The sequence below is a fragment of the Leucopleurus acutus genome (genome assembly GCF_964270905.1).
Source record: "Leucopleurus acutus genome assembly, chromosome: X".
NCBI lineage: Eukaryota > Metazoa > Chordata > Mammalia > Artiodactyla > Delphinidae > Leucopleurus > Leucopleurus acutus.
Window position 1 is genome coordinate 127,674,156 of NC_139148.1, and position 12,946 is coordinate 127,687,101.

The window sequence follows — 12,946 nt, forward strand, 5'->3', positions numbered from 1 at the left end:
GTTGCGTAAGTGCCAGGCACTGTTTTCTTGTAATTGCTCTGGATGTTCCTTTTCTAGGCCTCAGGTAGTTCCCTCACATGCATGCACCAATCAATACTTTACTGAATACTTTCAATACAGCAGATTTCTGGAGCACTTTCTATGTTCAGCTCTCTAGCACTCTGTCCTGTGAAATTAAGTTTCCTTGGACTTCCTGGATTCCCCACTCTGTTTCCTCAACTCAGGGAAAACACTGAGTTCCTTGCCTGGGTTTTCCCTCCCTGTTCTACAGCCTGGAATCTCTCTCTAGGCAACAAATTGGGGCACTGTAGCGCTCACCTCATTTGTTTCCCATCCCTGTCTTTCATTCCTTGATGTCCAGCATCTTGCAAAGTACTGGCTTTTTAAAAAAATATTTTGTCTATTGATTGTTCCAGGAAGGAAGGTAAATTCATTCCCTGTTATTCCATCTTGACCAGAAGCAGAAGTCTACCACCCTTTTTAAAAACTCTAAGCCTGGGGCTTCCTTGGTGGCACAGTGGTTAAGAATCTGCCTGCCAGTGCAGGGGACACAAGTTCGAGCCCTGGTCCGGGAAGATCCCACGTGCCGTAGAGCTACAAAGCCACAACTACTGAACCTGTGCTCTGGAGCCGGTGAGCCACAATTACTGAAGCCCACATGCCTAGAGCCTGTGCTCCGCAACAAGAGAAGCCACCGCAATGAGAAGCCCACGCACTGCAACAAAGACTCAACGCAGCCATAAATAAATAAATTAATTAATTAATTAAATTAAAAAAACAAATCCTAGGCCTTATCTATAGATAAACTTGAAATTTAAACCTTTTTTAAAAAAAATTTACTAGGATATAATTGATTTACAATATTATGTTAGTTTCAGGTGTACAGCAAAGTGAATCTGTTATACAAATACATATATCCACTCCTTTTAGATTCTTTTCCCATATAGGCCATTACAGAATACTGAGTAGAGTTCCCTGTGCTATAGAGTAGGTCCTTATGAAATTTAAACCTTTACCTATTTTTAAAATACCCTTTTTATCCTTGATAAACTATCTTTTAAATACCTCCAATGGAGCCCAGATGAATGGGGGAAAATAGCGTCTTGGGAACATTCAGGAAGGGGAAGGGAAGAGGCCTAATTCTACGTGAGTGTTTGTCATCAGGACAAAGTATTAGGTCTGTATATGTTCTTGGTGGCCCCCAGGTTGAGAACAGCAGTGGTGACTTGCTTGGGTGGGAAGATCACTTCTTTCCCTGGCATATGGCCTGCTGACTCCCTCACTTCAAAATGAATATACAAACAAACAACCTGCCCGCCTGCTGCCCCTTCAGTGCCAACTCCATATACACGTATGGCTGCCAAATAAAATACAGGATGCCTGGTTAAATTTGAATTTTAGATTAAAAAAAATAATAATAATATTTTCATATAACTGTGTATAAGTGTATATATATTTATATTTATTTTTTCATTATTTATCTAAAATTCAAGTTTAACTTGAGTCTTTTTTAAACGTGTTAATGCTAACAACCTTATGCACACAGCAATATGATCTCCAGCTCTCTGGAACTGATCAGAAAAGGCTCTCATCTCACTTCTGTCACTGAACAGCTGTGTATTAATGGATAAGACAAGTGACTTGGGGTGATTCACATACTATGCCTAACTCGGCACCTGTCCTCCAGTAGCTTCTCCATGAATAGGATTGAGTAGCAAAGTCAGATGCAGATGCTACTTCACAGATTACAGATCACACACTTATACCCGACCACCTCTGAGCCTCCTAACATTCTCTATAGTGTGGTTGATGAAGATGTTATGTCCACTTTACAGATGAGGAAAGTGAAGCTCAAAAAGGCAACTACAGCTTGGCAGAATATGTAAGTGCTCTTTGAGTGACCCAGAGAAGGAGAGGGTTTGGCTTCTCACCCCAGCTCTTCCCCTGGTAACCTCTCCAGGCTCACTCTCCACACGTGGCCAGTGAGCTGGGCCCAGGAAATGTACTCTCTGAAGGTCTAGAGCTTAAGTGGCAAAACCATGATGAGAACATTAGTCCCCCATAATCCCGGCAAGCCCTTTGCTTAGAGGGGATCCCCATGTTCCTGGAGTCTCCAAGGAAGCTCAGGCTGGCTACTTAAGGGGTAGTGGACACGCTTGTCACCATCCTCAGAATATTTCACTCCCGATTAATGTGGCCCACATGGTATGGAAAGAACTCAAAGAAGCGAGAAACCGGGGCTCTGGCCCTACTTCAACTGCTGACTCACACAGGGATCCTCTTCCTTCTCTGCCTCAGTCACTGCCTTAGTTTCTTCACCTCTAAAATGGGGATCATATTTTTAAAAGTCAGGAAATGACTTTGAAAACGTCAAAAGTGCTGTGGAAATGGCTGCCGAAATCTGAACAGCAATATAGTTCCAATATCAGAACCCTCATGTTTGCCCTTTTGTAGCAGTAGCTGCTTATCCGTCTGTTTGCTCAGACCCTGACTGCGGTTGTGAGTGGGCAAGGGGAAGATGTGGAGAGGCAGGAGGGAAGGGAATAAGACTTCTCTTCTTTTTCTTAAGATCTTTAAGAAGCTCTTCAAAGGGCAGAGAAGACAGTTATTCCCAGCTCTTCCCAGTACTTGTGAGATGCTGAGCTTGGGGACTTCTTGCTGCCTGGGCCTACAGAGGAGTGAGCTACCAATTTGGGCTTGCCGCCTACAGCCTTGAGAGACTTAAAAGTTGGATAAAGGGGGCCAGGGGCAGACTCAGGAAGGGCTAGTCATATATCTCTACTGTCATAAACACTGCAGCTGTATTACTGACTCATTTTGCATCACATGAAGCTAAGAACTAGTGCTTATTAGCAATCTCTCAGCAGGAACAGAAGACATGTTTGTTTCTTATGCTACTGTGTCTGGAAAGTGGGGGAAAAGACAGGAAACTACAAGCATTTTTTGATGCTCACCATTTGGGTGAGCAGAAGGCTAATAGCCAACCTAACATCAGTAAGATAATGGAGTAAGAAGCTCTGCACCCTCCTTCCCCTCACAAACACACCAATTCAGCAACAATTCATGGGCAAATTCCCTTTGTGAGAAACCAATTTAAATACTTTTGCAGTCCAGGTGAACATAATACAAGACTCACCAAGAAAGGCATATGCTGAGAACTATAAAACATTAATAAAGGAAACTGAAGATGATTCAAAGAAATGGAAAGATATCCCATGCTTTTGGATTGGAAGAATTAATATTGTTAAAATAGCCATACTACCCAAAGCAATCTATAGCTTTAATGCAATCCCTATCAAATTACCCATGACATTTTTCACAAAACTGGAACAAAAATTCCTAAAATGTATATGGAACAAAAAAAGACCCAAAATTGCCAAAGCTATCCTAAGGAAAAAGAACAAAGCTGGAGGCATAACCCTCCCAGACTTCAGACAATACTACAAAGCTACACTAATCAAAACAGCATGGTATTGGCACAAAAACAGACACATAGATCAATGGAACAGAATAGAGAGCCCAGAAATAAACCCACACACCCATGAACAATTCATCTTTGACAAAGGAGGCAAGAATATACAATGGAGAAAAGACAGTGTCTTCAGCAAGTGGTGTTGGGAAAGCTGGACAGCCACATGCAAATCAATGAACTTAGAACACACCCTCACACCATACACAAAAATAAACTCAAGATGGCTTGAAGACTTAAATATAAGACATGACACCATAAAACTCCTAGAAGAGAACATACACAAAACATTCTTGACATAAATTGTACCAATGTTTTCTTAGGTCAGTCTCCCAAGGCAATAGAAATAAAAGCAAAAATAAACAAATGGACCCTAATCAAACTTATAAGCTTTTGCACAGCAAAGGAAACCCTAAACAAAATGAAAAGACAACCTACAGACTAGGAAACTAACACAACATTGTAAATCAACTATATTTCAATTAAAAAAAAAAGACTCATCAAGGCCAGTAGGGAGATTTGGGACACCCTTTTCCAGAGTCCCTGCCCCCAGTGCAGTGCCATGTGGTCAGAAAGAGACCCCCCCCCCCCAGGTATCTGGGAGGAAACCACTGAGTAAGGCAGGAAGAAGGAAGATGGAGCAGCAGGAAAAGCCCAAGCTGTGGGCTGGCCTCAGCCACATGGCTCTGACATTTCCAGTCCTCCAGTGGCACAAATGGGTGCATGGGTCCAAACTTAAAGTCCGAATCCTACAGATTTCAAAGATCAGGGTCTACAGAGTATACTGACACTTTAGTTATTCCAAGGTCGCTTAGCTGGTGACCTAACAGAATCAGAAAGTCATCAACCTCAGAAAGACCTCTGAAGAGCTGACATTGTCCTAAGTCTCCTGCCCTTCCTTTACCAGAGAGCTCTGCAGGATTTGCACACAGTCTGTGGCTCTTATACCCACATGTCTATCAAGTTCTGCTGCCAAGTCTCTCAGCCTGTAGCACATAGAAGCAGCAAATTAGAAAGAGAGGACCAGAGCTACTAGAAATGAGGCTGACAGACATCAGAAATGGCCTCTGACAGTGAGGAAGGAGGCAGCAATATTGTACAAAGCAGATTCCAAAGAAAAGGTTTGGCCACTGGGATCATTTATCATAGGAAAAAATTGTCCGGTGATGGTAGATAAATGAGGTGTTACTGGACTTCCTTTGCCAACTGTGAATTCCCAGGTTACCTCTTGAAGAACTAAGCTTGTCCTTCTGGACCTGAGCACCTTGCTCAAGACTCAAGAGTATTAGGGTTCAAGGAGCAGAAATCATTGGATCCTTTATACATAGAGATTATGCTACTGATCTACTGTTAGAAAGACAATGAACTCCAGTGTTTTGACTGAAGCAACGTTGGGTGAATGCTTCATATTCTTTAATCCAGTCCCACTTTTGAATATAGCATTTAATGGGGGAGCCAAATGGCCTCAGCTAAAGCTGGGAATCAGGAGGTGAGCCAAGTACCTCCTTGCCTCAGTCAGGAGCCTGGCTTGCCACTGGGCCCATAGCCTAGTGTACTCAGTTGAATAGTCCCCCCCATCCCAAATACATGCCTGCCCTAAACTAGTGAATGTTTCCTTATTTGGAATAGGGTCTTTGCCAATGTAATTACTTAAATTAAGATGAGGTCATACTGGACTAGGGTAGGCTGTACTCCAATAACTGGTGTCCATCTAAGAAGAAAAAACAGAGATACAGACACAGGGAGAATGCCATGTGAAGATGGAGGCAGAGATTGGAACATCAAGGATTGCCAGAAAACACCAGAAGCCAGGAAGAGGAAAGGAAAAATCTTCCTCTAGAGCCGTCAAAGAGAGCATGGCCCAGTGAACACCTTGATCTCAGACTTCTAGTCTCCAGAAATATGAAAGAAGAAATTTCTGTTGTTTTAAACCACCTCACTTGTGGCATTATGCAATGGCAGCCATAGGCAACTACTGCAGTTTGCGTTTTTTAAAATCAGTGCAAGGCCCAAAAACACACCAGTGAGGGACTCCTGAGAGCTAAACCAATCTGGACCACTAGTTAAGATGGGTTTATAGGTTTACAGTTTGAGACACTGCCACCAAAACACGGCGAGTATATACTATAAAGAGACAATTTAAAAGGCGTAGCAGCACTAAAAAAATAAAATGTATATCTCAGTGGACCAAAAATGGGGGCTGGACACACATGCTAAGCAGGGATAAAGCCACAGGCCAGCTGAGGTCTGGATCTAGAAGCATACTGAGACAACCAGGCATTCTGCTCCTATGGGGTAATGAAAAGGGACTGGATTTTACTGCTTGAAATCAGATCCTAGGGTGGCGCTTCCCCTTTCATAAAAGCATTTATAAATACTACAACCAACCCCCCCCTGACAGGGGCAATGGTTTACATCAAGCTGCAAACCTAGTGATGTAGGATGAACCAAACACAATCTGGCAGCCAGGACCTGGCTCAAGCTGCCTGTAAATTTAGTGACATTCCCCAAATCACAGAAGAATGGAGGCCTTGAGCCACGAGCTTACGACCTGATTCTTGACTGGGGGCTCTAGGGTGCTAAATGGAGACATTAGCAAGACTGCTCAACAGGAAGGGATATGGGCAGAGAAAAGATGAAAGTGCACTACTACCTGAGATGAGCCAAAATTTCAAAACACATCACGAACACTAATACTAGGAATGTCAGCTTAAAAAATCAACACTCAGGAGATGAATTTAATCCGATAAAATGAAAATAATACTGCAATCTGAAAATGACTTAATAAAAGATATGTTTAGCATCCTCAAAGAAATAACATCAATTTAAAAAAAAACAACAACTAAGAAATCCTGTACCAAACCAGGCATAAATGAAACAAGAACAAGTAGACATGAAAAAGAACCATTTAGACACTATGGATATTTCTGCTTATATTTGCTCCTCCCCACATTCTCAGGTCTCTAGGATGCTAGGTCTAGCTCACCTAATCCAACAACCCTATATGTCACATTCTTACTAGCATTTATCTTTTTCTTGCCTAGACCCACTTCTGCTCTGCAGACTCCTTAATTTGTGGCTAGAGATGGATTAAGGAGCAGGTAAGCAAGCAGCTAATCTATGAGTTGGCCAAACATCACTGGATACATTGGATATAGGATGTCAATTGATTCACACACAACCAGACCCCCAGTGTCTTGTCCACTAGCCTGCCCTTCCTTCTCTATGCATTCTCTCTCAACCTCCCTGTCCTGTGTGCATTCCTCAAAATCCCATTCTCTACCACATGAGCACCTCCCACTTCCCGCATCCATGTGTATTCCCTACTGACTAATAAGAGTTCTACAGTTCCCATGGTACAGTGATTAATTTTACAAGTTCCCTTTTGTACACTCATTCACACTCTTTCCAAAGACCAGTATTTCTCAATACGTGGTCCCTGGACCAACAGCATCTCCATCACCTAGGGACTTGTTAGAAATGCAAATTCTTGGGCCCCACCCTAGACTTACTGAATCAGAATCTCTGGGGGTGGCACCCAGCAGTTTGTGTTTTAACAAGCCCTAGGATGATTCTGATGCGTGCTCACATTTGAGAACTGCCCGCATAGACATTTGTGTGATAAGTTCTTACAACGCACCAGGTGCTGCATTCAGTGCTGGGCATACTCTCTCTTGGTGTTATAGCTGGTTTTCTAAAAGGCTCCATGGGGCCACATAAGAGATTCAGGGGCTCCCAGACTGGTGAAAAAATAATCAGTACAGCATGGACTAAGGAAAGAAAAAGAAAGAGCAACATATATGTGGTTGACAGGGCTGAAGCAAAGGATACAAGAGAGGAAAGAGAAGGACTATTAATGGTACTTGTCCAGAGCTGGGTAACAGATGTAATGATTGCAGCCTGACTAAGATCAATAAACAGGGTCACACAGGGGCTGGGAATCTTCTCAGATAAATCCATCAGCCCCTGAAGCCTGGTGCTGGAGAGACAATAGAAGAGACAGAAAGGGTGTGATACATTTGCTGATGCCAAGTGAAGTTGAATTGTATCAGGACTCAATCCATGCTAAGTAATTCGTCTTGATAAACACTAGTTCAGCAGTGGGCCAATGCAGAAGGCATTTGCTGAGCTCCTGCTATAGGGAAGTAGAAATGAAACAGCCACAATCCCTTCCCACCAATAGCTCACGGTCACTTGGGGGCAGACACAGAACCAGTGCCTGTGGTACAATCCAGACCCACTCCAAGAGGGAGTCGTGGGGGCCCCAGGGGAAGGCTTTTGCGGGAAGATGAGGTTTGAAGGATGGCTGAGAATGGCCAGGTGGAGAGGATGCAAGAGCTTGCCAAGCAGAGAGGACAGCTTGTGTGATGATGTGGAGGGTGAAAGGGAAGAGCAAGAGGTTTGGGATGGCTGATGTGTGAATGTAGGTGTCAGTGAATAGCAACAGAAAAGGCAGAAAAGATAGATGGGGTTGGAATGGGTTGTGGCACTGGGTTTCATCCTATAGGTGACGGAGAGTCACTAAATATTAAGGAGCAGAGGGGTGACATGGCAGACTTGATGTGTTAGAGAGATCATGTTGAGGGCTGTGGAGACAATGGCCCTGAAATTGGAGGCAGTGAGGCCGTGAAGCCCATGAGGAGGCTGTGTGAATAGTCCTGGAGAAAGCTGATATGCACCTGAGCAGGATCATTGGCCCCAGCATAGAATGAAGAGAACGGATTGGAGAGCTCCTGTCAGGACCAGGTTCTGTACGGGGCTGTGGGGCACATAAGATGAACCAAATACAGCCCCTTCCCTCAAGAGCTTAGCATGTGGAAGGAAGCCTAAGACAAGGACATAATGCAAGGGAAATTGACTTCCTTCTCCTTGTATCATGTATGAGTTTCCTGTGGCTGCTGTAACAAATTACCACCAACCTAGTGGCTTATAACAACACAAATGTATTATATTACAGTTCCGGAGGGTCGAAGACTGACATGGATTGTCAGGGCTGTGTTCCTTATGGAGGCTCTAGGGGAGAATCCAGTTATTTGTCTTTTCCAGCTTCTAGAGGCTGCCCACATTCTTGGGTCATGGCCCCACATCAATGCTACCTCTGCTTCTTTCATCATATCTCTTTCTCTGACTCTGACCCTCCTGCATCCCTCTTATAAGGACCCCTGGGTGATTTAGGGCCAATCCAGAAAACCCAGGATGATCTCCCCATCTCAAGATCCTTAGGTCAATCACATTTGCAAAGTCCCTTTTGCCACATGCCAGGTAACGTATCCACAGGTTCTGAGGATTAGGACGTGGACATCACTGGGGAGCCATTACTTAGCAACCACATATGAGAAGGGTTCTTATGTTTTCACGAATAAGCACGCTCCTTTTGGGTGCTTACTCCCTGCCATATACTTTCACATTTAAGTCTTGCAGGGACTCTAAGAGGGCATGTTCCATCCCTACCTTTTCAGTTGCCACATGGCAGGCTTTGAGGGAGCACCTATTCTTGGGGCTATAACTTCCGCCTCCATATCTGTTCCTAAACAGCCAACCACTTTTGTTACAAAGCTCTATGTTAAAGTTTCATCTTCTACATTTCTTTTTTTGAAAATAGCTTTATTGTTTTTGCAGAAAAAAAGATACCTGCTATTTAAAACCAGCAAACAATACTGAAAGTACAAAGAAAATGAAAATCACACCCAAATCTCATTTTCCAAGGATAACTATTCTTAACATTTGGCGTACATACTCCAGACAGCTGTCTTTGAATCATAAATATTGTTCTATAAAGCACTTTATCTCCACTCTACACCATGAGTATCTTCCTATATCAATACTTGTAGATTCCTCAAAATGGGCTTGCTGGGTCAAAGGCTGTGCACATTATACATGTTGATACGCATTGCCAAACAGCCCTCAAAAATATACTAATTTACACTACCAAAAGTGCAAGAAAATCACCAGTTTAGTCAAGCTTTTAAACCTTTGGCAATTTGATACGTGAAAAATAAGATTTTTTTCTTGGCATTGCTTTGATTATTGGTGATAGTATCTTTCCACATATTTATTGGCCATCTGTACTTATTCTCTTGGGGAATGATCTCTTCAGGGCCTACTGCCTATTTTTCTATTGGGATGTTTGTTCTCTTCCTTATGGATTCGTAAGAGCTCACTGTAGAGAGGGTTATAAAGCCTGTGTCATATCTGTTAGAAATATTTTTCTCACATTGAGATATAACATATGTATTTAATATATGTAATATTCTATATAATATATAGCATTGAGATATAATACATACTTAAAATATAATATGCTTTATATGTAATATATTACATATTGTATATAATATTTATATTTTATATAATATAAAAGTTTTTCATTTATATGCAGTCAAATTGATAACCTTTTCCTGTATGACTTCAAGTTTTTATGTCCTGTTTGGAAAAACCTTCCCAAACCCCAAATTATAACTTATATAATGAGAAAAAACTTCATGTGTTTATTCTTCTTGTACTTTTATGGTTTCATATTTAACATTTAAATCTTTGACACAGCTGGTATTTATTTTAGTGTAGGGAGTGAGGTAGAGATCTGACTCTATTGTTTTCTAAGTAGCCATTTTGAAACAGCCATCACCACTTATGGAATAATGCAGCCTTTCAACACTGATTTGAAATATCAACTTTATCATATACTAAATTTGCTTATATACTTGGGTATACTGGGGGGCTTTGTGCTTTAATCAGTTGATCTGTTGGGTTTTTTTCCCTGTGCAAGGACTTTACAATATGCTCCTCTATCCAGTAGGGAGAGTTTGTCCTCTTTGCTTTTCTTTCTGAATATTCTTGCCATGTGCTTATTCTTCTAGATGATCTTTTGAATAGTTTTATCCCGTTCCAGGAATCCTTTTAGAAGCTTTGAGATTTTATTGAATTTATAGGTCAATTTACAGACAATTGATGTATTTTTAATATTGAATCTTCATATCTAACAACAAGGCGTGTTTCTCCATTTACCAGGTCTCCCGTTATGCCCCCTAATACACCTCTGTATTTCCTGTGGTTGGTTACTGTAACAAATTATCACAAACTGGGTGCTTTAAAACAACAGAAATTTTACTCTATCATAGTTCTGGAAGGCAGAAGTCCAAAATTTCTATCACTAGGCCAAAATCAAAGTGTCATCAGGGCTGCACTCCCTCCAGCGGAGAATCTGCTCTTTGCCTCTCCCAGTACCTAAGCTTCCAGCATTCCTTGGCTTGTGGCCGCCTCACTCCAATCTCTGCTTCCATGGTCACACTGCCTTCTCCTCTGCGTGTCTGTGACAAGTCTCCTGCCACTCTCTTAAAAGGATACATGCAGATCATGCAGATTGTACAGGATAATCTCCCCGTCTCAAGATCCTTAACTTAATCATACCTGCAAAGCTACTCGTTCCATATAAGGTCACATCTACAGGTTCCACATTGAGAGCCATTATTCAGCCTACAGCAGTAGTTTCGGGCACCACTTAAGACTTGCAACTGTGTATTCCCATAGCTGTAACTCTCCTTTAAATACCCCATAAGCTCACTTTTATTAAAGTGTGGCGGGGCTTCTTGGACTACAGACAGGTGAAAGAAAAGAGTCCTGGAGGGGTACTGTGGAGCAGAGGAAAGTTAAAACCACACCAGGACTCGCCATAAAGGTCTGACCCTTTGATTCCTGAATTCGTAAACCCAGAAGTTTCATCCTCTGCTGTAATTTTGAGGGCCAATTTCTTAATTGCCTATGAAAGTGATATGTTAACTGATATGCCTTGAACATACATTCATGTTTGCATATGAAGAGTGAATAGGGAATTGCGGAAACAGATTCCCCAACCTGTGCCCTTGCCCTAAGATGACCTCAGAAAACAGTGTTAACTGCCAGTTTGGGTGGCAGCAGGCAGAACCGCCAGGTGGCTGAGCTTGGAGTCAAGAAAGCTGAGTTTTGGGTGTGACCAATCACTTACCTCTCTGGGCCTCAGTTTCTTTGTCTTTGAAATGGGACTATGGGTATCGCTGTTGCCTACCTCACAGGGCAGAGGCCACGCGTGCATGCACCTGTAGAGGTGAACACCGATGGCCAGCCAGGCATGTACTCCTGGGCAGCAAGTGGTACCATGGCCTGAAGCCTGGGCTGTCCCTATAGGACGAATCAGGCCCCTGGGAGCCATCAGGTACCACCCCTGCCTCTCAACCGCCCAGACCTGGGACCTGGGGCCTAAGAGGTTTGCTGCTTACGTTTGCTGCTTTGTAAGTGAATAAAGCAGGAAATTTAATGTTGATGTGACAGCTACGGGAGAGGTTTTGCACGTGTTTGCGTTGTAGCCTGAGGTTTCCTTGATGCCAGCTTCAGGGCTACATACAATTTCTATCTTCTTTCCCACCTCTACCTCCCCAGAGAGCTGACGGTGGTAGATGGAAATTAAGAAAAGCCTCAGTCCCTTGGGAAGATTAGTGAGTTTGGTTTGGGGGGAATAAATCTGAGTCCTGGATGAACATTTTGTCACTGCAGCGTCTAGGAGAGAGTAGAAAGAGAAACACATACTCAGCATTATCTTGCATCCCAGGGAAGAGAAAGCCAGGCTGAGTGCCGAGGCCTCTTGTCTACTGGCTCTCCTACTCCAAGGCATACCTGTGGTTCCCTCCTCTGCCCAATCGAAAGCAGATCTAAAAGGCTTTCCTCATCTGGATAGGTCATCCAGGACCTCCATCCCGTCTTTCTCCAGCTGGCTGCTGGCTTCATCCTTCCTCCCTCCCACGCTGGCCATTGCACTCATGGCCCAGCCACCACTATGGGTTCAGCATCTTTGGAGTACCTCAGTGAGGATCATTGGACCGAGTGCCTGGGGCTGATACCCACAGGCATTCAGAACCCACAGGCCATGGGGCATATGCAGTATGTCGAGGACCCAGTCTATATTATCCCCAGGCTAAGTTTTCAGAGTTCCCTAAGACTACCCAATAAACCGCTCCAGGCCCTTGACTGAGGTACATTCCCAGTTGCCCACCCTACGCTCACCTGCTGCCATCTGTCATCAATAGATATACCGATCTGCCTTTGGCTCACTGCCCCCGTGGGTTCTCTGTCTGTGCACAGAGCAGGAAGACACCCCCTTCCCATTTGGGTGAAGCTTGGGGCTGGCCAGCTTGCTCTGTGACATGTGATGACTTCTGTTACCCATCCAGCGTAGAGCTGTCCCTTTCCTGTCTTATTCAGGTCCTCGGGACCAGAACAAGCCTCTGCAGGGCAAAGTGAATCAGGTAGAAGGTCCTAAAAGGCTCAGGACAGTGAATACTCAGTGGTTGTTGCTCCCTAAAACCCAAGAAGCCGGAGCTGGTCCGACCTTGTCATTCTTCAGGTGGGGAACCCAAGGCCCAGGGAGGTCTCCAGTCATCAGCAGGGTTGAATCCACATCTGATTCCGTGCACTCTCCACCCCACCGGCCTTCCTCAGCTTCCCACT